At 54.1% G+C, this 7,500-nt stretch overlaps 3 non-coding genes across 3 annotated transcripts in view; all 3 read right to left on the bottom strand.

Moving 5' to 3' along the window:
• LOC126334005 (large subunit ribosomal RNA) overlaps positions 1-1,209 on the bottom strand; it is a 4,222-nt gene extending 3,013 nt beyond the window's left edge. Inside the window, exon 1 of the ribosomal RNA XR_007564508.1 lies at positions 1-1,209. This exon is cut by the window's left edge and continues 3,013 nt beyond it. This is a non-coding gene — a ribosomal RNA (large subunit ribosomal RNA).
• A 188-nt stretch (positions 1,210-1,397) lies between these two features.
• On the bottom strand, positions 1,398-1,552 carry LOC126334009 (5.8S ribosomal RNA). Its single transcript, XR_007564510.1, has one exon. It is a non-coding gene; the product is annotated as a 5.8S ribosomal RNA (ribosomal RNA).
• A 362-nt stretch (positions 1,553-1,914) lies between these two features.
• Positions 1,915-3,807, bottom strand: LOC126334002 (small subunit ribosomal RNA). Its single transcript, XR_007564505.1, has one exon. It is a non-coding gene; the product is annotated as a small subunit ribosomal RNA (ribosomal RNA).
• Positions 3,808-7,500: the final 3,693 nt, after the last annotated feature.

Below are 7,500 nucleotides of genomic sequence, written 5' to 3'. Positions count from 1 at the left end.
CGTCAGAATCGCTACGGACCTCCATCAGGGTTTCCCCTGACTTCGTCCTGGCCAGGCATAGTTCACCATCTTTCGGGTCCCAACGTGTACGCTCTAGGTGCGCCTCACCTCGCAATGAGGACGAGACGCCCCGGGAGTGCGGAGGCCGCCGCCCCGTGAAGGGCGGGGAAGCCCCATCCTCCCTCGGCCCGCGCAAGGCGAGACCTTCACTTTCATTACGCCTTTAGGTTTCGTACAGCCCAATGACTCGCGCACATGTTAGACTCCTTGGTCCGTGTTTCAAGACGGGTCGTGAAATTGTCCAAAGCTGAAGCGCCGCTGACGGGAGCGATTATTCCGCCCGAGAGCATCCCGAGCCAACAGCGGCGCGGGTCCGGGGCCGGGCCAGGTAGGTCCGTCATCCGGGAAGAACCGCGCGCGCTTGCCGGGAGCCCGAGCGCCCAAAGGGGCGAATCGACTCCTCCAGATATACCGCCGAGCAGCCAGCCAGGACACCGGGGCTCTGCCCAACAGACGCGAACCGAGGCCCGCGGAAGGACAGGCTGCGCACCCGGGCCGTAGGCCGGCACCCAGCGGGTCGCGACGTCCTACTAGGGGAGAAGTGCGGCCCACCGCACACCGGAACGGCCCCACCCCGCGGCGAGTGGAAAGGCAACCGGACACGACCCCGCCGCGGATTGCTCCGCGCGGGCGGCCGGCCCCATCTGCCGAGGGCGGGGGCCAGTGGCCGGATGGGCGTGAATCTCACCCGTTCGACCTTTCGGACTTCTCACGTTTACCCCAGAACGGTTTCACGTACTTTTGAACTCTCTCTTCAAAGTTCTTTTCAACTTTCCCTCACGGTACTTGTTCGCTATCGGTCTCGTGGTCATATTTAGTCTCAGATGGAGTTTACCACCCACTTGGAGCTGCACTCTCAAGCAACCCGACTCGAAGGAGAGGTCCCGCCGACGCTCGCACCGGCCGCTACGGGCCTGGCACCCTCTACGGGCCGTGGCCTCATTCAAGTTGGACTTGGGCTCGGCGCGAGGCGTCGGGGTAGTGGACCCTCCCAAACACCACATGCCACGACAGGCGGCAGCCTGCGGGGTTCGGTGCTGGACTCTTCCCTGTTCGCTCGCCGCTACTGGGGGAATCCTTGTTAGTTTCTTTTCCTCCGCTTAGTAATATGCTTAAATTCAGCGGGTAGTCTCGCCTGCTCTGAGGTCGTTGTACGAGGTGTCGCACGCCACACCGCCAGCCGGCTGTGCACGCTACCGAGAAAGTACCGGTATGCGAACCGCCAGGCGACGGGCGCGCATCGCACGTTTAAGGAGACGCGGCCGGCCACACAGGCGACCACGACACTCCCACGTCTCCGAAGCGGGACAAACGCCGCGCGCTTCAGTATACGTAGCCGACCCTCAGCCAGACGTGGCCCGGGAACGGAATCCATGGACCGCAATGTGCGTTCGAAACGTCGATGTTCATGTGTCCTGCAGTTCACATGTCGACGCGCAATTTGCTGCGTTCTTCATCGACCCACGAGCCGAGTGATCCACCGTCCTGGGTGATCTTTTCCTTTTCAGTCTCCCACTGTCTCTTTCAAGACAGTAGCATTTGCGGGACTGAGGCGTCTGACGGCCCCTGTTCCACTATTTTTTTTGTGTCCAACGGCCTCACAGCCGATGGGCGTCGTACGGCTCCACACCGGAGCGGACAGGCACTCGGGCGAACGTCATTCAAAACCGGCGCCAGGCGCCAGGTACCGCAGGCCAGCCGCTCCAGAGCTTCAGCGCTCGTACCACACAACAACAACACTTCCGCTAGTTTTGAGAGGCACGCGTGGTTCCGCACGCGGCGCACGGCCACTGCCGTACAGGTAGCGTGTTGCGCGACACGACACGCACATCGAAAGACATGCAGTCTAGTCGGTAATGATCCTTCCGCAGGTTCACCTACGGAAACCTTGTTACGACTTTTACTTCCTCTAAATGATCAAGTTTGGTCATCTTTCCGGTAGCATCGGCAACGACAGAGTCGATGCCGCGTACCAGTCCGAAGACCTCACTAAATCATTCAATCGGTAGTAGCGACGGGCGGTGTGTACAAAGGGCAGGGACGTAATCAACGCGAGCTTATGACTCGCGCTTACTGGGAATTCCTCGTTCATGGGGAACAATTGCAAGCCCCAATCCCTAGCACGAAGGAGGTTCAGCGGGTTACCCCGACCTTTCGGCCTAGGAAGACACGCTGATTCCTTCAGTGTAGCGCGCGTGCGGCCCAGAACATCTAAGGGCATCACAGACCTGTTATTGCTCAATCTCGTGCGGCTAGAAGCCGCCTGTCCCTCTAAGAAGAAAAGTAATCGCTGACAGCACGAAGGATGTCACGCGACTAGTTAGCAGGCTAGAGTCTCGTTCGTTATCGGAATTAACCAGACAAATCGCTCCACCAACTAAGAACGGCCATGCACCACCACCCACCGAATCAAGAAAGAGCTATCAATCTGTCTATCCTTCCGGTGTCCGGGCCTGGTGAGGTTTCCCGTGTTGAGTCAAATTAAGCCGCAGGCTCCACTCCTGGTGGTGCCCTTCCGTCAATTCCTTTAAGTTTCAGCTTTGCAACCATACTTCCCCCGGAACCCAAAAGCTTTGGTTTCCCGGAGGCTGCCCGCCGAGTCATCGGAGGAACTGCGGCGGATCGCTGGCTGGCATCGTTTATGGTTAGAACTAGGGCGGTATCTGATCGCCTTCGAACCTCTAACTTTCGTTCTTGATTAATGAAAACATACTTGGCAAATGCTTTCGCTTCTGTTCGTCTTGCGACGATCCAAGAATTTCACCTCTAACGTCGCAATACGAATGCCCCCGCCTGTCCCTATTAATCATTACCTCGGGTTCCGAAAACCAACAAAATAGAACCGAGGTCCTATTCCATTATTCCATGCACACAGTATTCAGGCGGGCTTGCCTGCTTTAAGCACTCTAATTTGTTCAAAGTAAACGTGCCGGCCCACCGAGACACTCAACAAAGAGCACCCTGGTAGGATTTAAACGGGGTCCGCCTCGGGACGCGAAAGCACCCCTTCGGCTCGCCCCACCGGCAGGACGTCCCACGATACATGCCAGTTAAACACCGACGGGCGGTGAACCAACAGCGTGGGACACAAATCCAACTACGAGCTTTTTAACCGCAACAACTTTAATATACGCTATTGGAGCTGGAATTACCGCGGCTGCTGGCACCAGACTTGCCCTCCAATAGATACTCGTTAAAGGATTTAAAGTGTACTCATTCCGATTACGGGGCCTCGGATGAGTCCCGTATCGTTATTTTTCGTCACTACCTCCCCGTGCCGGGAGTGGGTAATTTGCGCGCCTGCTGCCTTCCTTGGATGTGGTAGCCGTTTCTCAGGCTCCCTCTCCGGAATCGAACCCTGATTCCCCGTTACCCGTTACAACCATGGTAGGCGCAGAACCTACCATCGACAGTTGATAAGGCAGACATTTGAAAGATGCGTCGCCGGTACGAGGACCGTGCGATCAGCCCAAAGTTATTCAGAGTCACCAAGGCAAACGGACCAGACAAGCCAATCCGATTGGTTTTGATCTAATAAAAGCGTCCCTTCCATCTCTGGTCGGGACTCTGTTTGCATGTATTAGCTCTAGAATTACCACAGTTATCCAAGTAACGTGGGTACGATCTAAGGAACCATAACTGATTTAATGAGCCATTCGCGGTTTCACCTTAATGCGGCTTGTACTGAGACATGCATGGCTTAATCTTTGAGACAAGCATATGACTACTGGCAGGATCAACCAGGGAGCTGCGTCAACTAGAGCTGAGCAGCCGGCCGCCCGGGAGTGTGTCCCGGGGGCCCGCGCGAACACGCAAGCGTCCGCTCAATTATTCTGCAAACAGGAGGAGGCCGAGCTCCCCCTGCACGATACACCTCGAAACCCTCTCAGGTCCCGGCGGCGCGCAGCGCCGTCCTAGGTACTTGGTCGGTTTCGAGAGAGGCGCAATCGCCCGGAGTTAGGCGAGTAGACGGTTTTAGTGCGAACACCCTTGCTCCCAACTGAGCTTGCCGCTGCCGACAGAATCTGTCTCGCGTGTGTCGTGGCATTGCCGGCGGGAGACAACACGCGCCACCTATGGTGACCGGCAGCTCCAACGCCAGCGCCACACAAGGGCAAAGCCCCACTTGGGTGCAGAAGCGAACTCTCCCAGCACAGCGCACGCGCCAACACGTCCGCACAACTGCGATACAAACCACCTGCGAGAACCGCTGGGGCGACCGAGCAGCAGACGGCGTCGCGGCGCCGAGTGCCAGGCGGCGGCGCATCCTCAACGCACACAGTCCTCAATCAGACCAGCACACTGCAGATGTCCACCGCGCTTCGCACCGGGCTCGGCTGAACCAACTTTGGCCGCCAGGCGCCGCGTGCAGGGTGCGCCGCAGCGTAGCTGCGCCGCCTGCCGGGCCCGTCGGCTGGCGCTCCTGCCACTCGGCGCCCCCCACCAGCCGCCTGTTGCGCGTGCGCCCACGCAGCGCGCGGCCAACACGCCGGGCGGCCCCCCTTCACCGGCCGGGAACAGTCCCACCAAGCCACCGCCGCGTATCGCTTCATACCCACATGGGCCTAGTCACGCGTGTGGATGTGGCGGGTACCGCTGAAACAACCGGTTAATAGCTGTACCGATCGTCGCCATCACAGATTCACCTCCAGCGTGAACAACCGCTCAACAACGGATTTCCAGTTCATTTGCGTATCTTGGGCAGTAAACGTAGATGTCCACCTACATTTGCGAATTCAACAATTCTTGCATGCCAGGATGTCATGTGTCACGACACGCTACATCAGACCACATACACACTGCGACATGTGCAGAAGAGAACACGTGGAAGGTGGCCCGCGCACGTATGCGATGTACCTTCCGCGATCCACTGTCAACCGGCATCTGCGGCATGTCCCAGATATGGAACGCGGTCCACCAGGGTAGCACTTTGTGTGAGGCAATACGACAAAGTCGGAATACACGCGTCACTACATCAGACGGCTCACGCTGACCTGACCTGACCTGACTCACCGCACCACCACCCCCAGCGACCCAGGGTGACATACAATGCGTTCGTACGTTCCTCCCACACGCCTCTACGGCGTACCACAGTGCAACCTAGCTGTTATTGGGAGACGAGACAAGTAGCATCAAGCACAACATATGGAAATTGAGATTCGACACCGTTGGGCACAGCCAGCGTACGGTCACACGTATCACACTACTTCACTCTGTACGTAACGACCGATGATCGGTACAGCGTGTGGGTTACGCGTACGACATCAGCGGACAATGGACACAGACCATACCACGACGTACACTGAGGGCGTCGACATCTGAATGCAACTGAACAGCTGCGAGGCTCATTTAACACTCAAACGCCAGACCGACCAGCTTGAGAGGACAGAGACACAAAGAGGGGGACAGAGGGGGACAGAGGGGGGGGAGGGGGGGGGTCGGCGATATAGTCCTATTGCAGTACAATTGACAGTGGATAGCAGGAATATGTGGAAAGTAAGCAACACTCGCAAGACATCTACATGAGGATAACAACGACACCAGAGATTCCGAGCAGTGAACTATGTTAGGCAAAGGGACAACGTGGGTTAGGTTAAGGGACAACGTGGGTTAGGTTAAGGGACAACGTGGGTTAGGTTAAGGGACAACGTGGGTTAGGTTAAGGGACAACGTGGGTTAGGTTAAGGGACAACGTGGGTTAGGTTAAGGGACAACGTGGGTTAGGTTAAGGGACAACGTGGGTTAGGTTAAGGGACAACGTGGGTTAGGTTAAGGGACAACGTGGGTTAGGTTAAGGGACAACGTGGGTTAGGTTAAGGGACAACGTGGGTTAGGTTAAGGGACAACGTGGGTTAGGTTAAGGGACAACGTGGGTTAGGTTAAGGGACAACGTGGGTTAGGTTAAGGGACAACGTGGGTTAGGTTAAGGGACAACGTGGGTTAGGTTAAGGGACAACGTGGGTTAGGTTAAGGGACAACGTGGGTTAGGTTAAGGGACAACGTGGGTTAGGTTAAGGGACAACGTGGGTTAGGTTAAGGGACAACGTCGGTTAGGTTAAGGGACAACGTCGGTTAGGTTAAGGGACAACGTCGGTTAGGTTAAGGGACAACGTGGGTTAGGTTAAGGGACAACGTGGGTTAGGTTAAGGGACAACGTGGGTTAGGTTAAGGGACAACTTGAGTTAGGTTAAGGGACAACTTGAGTTAGGTTAAGGGACAAATTGAGTTAGGTTAAGGGACAAATTGAGTTAGGTTAAGGGACAACTTGAGTTAGGTTAAGGGACAAATTGAGTTAGGTTAAGGGACAAATTGAGTTAGGTTAAGGGACAACTTGAGTTAGGTTAAGGGACAACTTGAGTTAGGTTAAGGGACAACTTGAGTTAGGTTAAGGGACAACTTGAGTTAGGTTAAGGGACAACTTGAGTTAGGTTAAGGGACAACTTGAGTTAGGTTAAGGGACAACTTGAGTTAGGTTAAGGGACAACTTGAGTTAGGTTAAGGGACAACTTGAGTTAGGTTAAGGGACAACTTGAGTTAGGTTAAGGGACAACTTGAGTTAGGTTAAGGGACAACTTGAGTTAGGTTAAGGGACAACTTGAGTTAGGTTAAGGGACAACTTGAGTTAGGTTAAGGGACAACTTGAGTTAGGTTAAGGGACAACTTGAGTTAGGTTAAGGGACAAATTGAGTTAGGTTAAGGGACAAATTGAGTTAGGTTAAGGGACAACTTGAGTTAGGTTAAGGGACAACTTGAGTTAGGTTAAGGGACAAATTGAGTTAGGTTAAGGGACAACTTGAGTTAGGTTAAGGGACAACTTGAGTTAGGTTAAGGGACAACTTGAGTTAGGTTAAGGGACAACTTGAGTTAGGTTAAGGGACAACTTGAGTTAGGTTAAGGGACAACTTGAGTTAGGTTAAGGGACAACTTGAGTTAGGTTAAGGGACAACTTGAGTTAGGTTAAGGGACAACTTGAGTTAGGTTAAGGGACAAATTGAGTTAGGTTAAGGGACAAATTGAGTTAGGTTAAGGGACAAATTGAGTTAGGTTAAGGGACAAATTGAGTTAGGTTAAGGGACAACTTGAGTTAGGTTAAGGGACAACGTGGGTTAGGTTAAGGGACAAATTGAGTTAGGTTAAGGGACAACTTGAGTTAGGTTAAGGGACAACTTGAGTTAGGTTAAGGGACAACTTGAGTTAGGTTAAGGGACAACTTGAGTTAGGTTAAGGGACAACTTGAGTTAGGTTAAGGGACAACTTGAGTTAGGTTAAGGGACAACTTGAGTTAGGTTAAGGGACAACTTGAGTTAGGTTAAGGGACAACTTGAGTTAGGTTAAGGGACAACTTGAGTTAGGTTAAGGGACAACTTGAGTTAGGTTAAGGGACAACTTGAGTTAGGTTAAGGGACAACTTGAGTTAGGTTAAGGGACAACTTGAGTTAG

The sequence above is a fragment of the Schistocerca gregaria genome, unplaced genomic scaffold (genome assembly GCF_023897955.1).
Source record: "Schistocerca gregaria isolate iqSchGreg1 unplaced genomic scaffold, iqSchGreg1.2 ptg001670l, whole genome shotgun sequence".
Lineage (NCBI taxonomy): Eukaryota > Metazoa > Arthropoda > Insecta > Orthoptera > Acrididae > Schistocerca > Schistocerca gregaria.
This window is presented reverse-complemented; position numbering and strand designations above follow the sequence as displayed.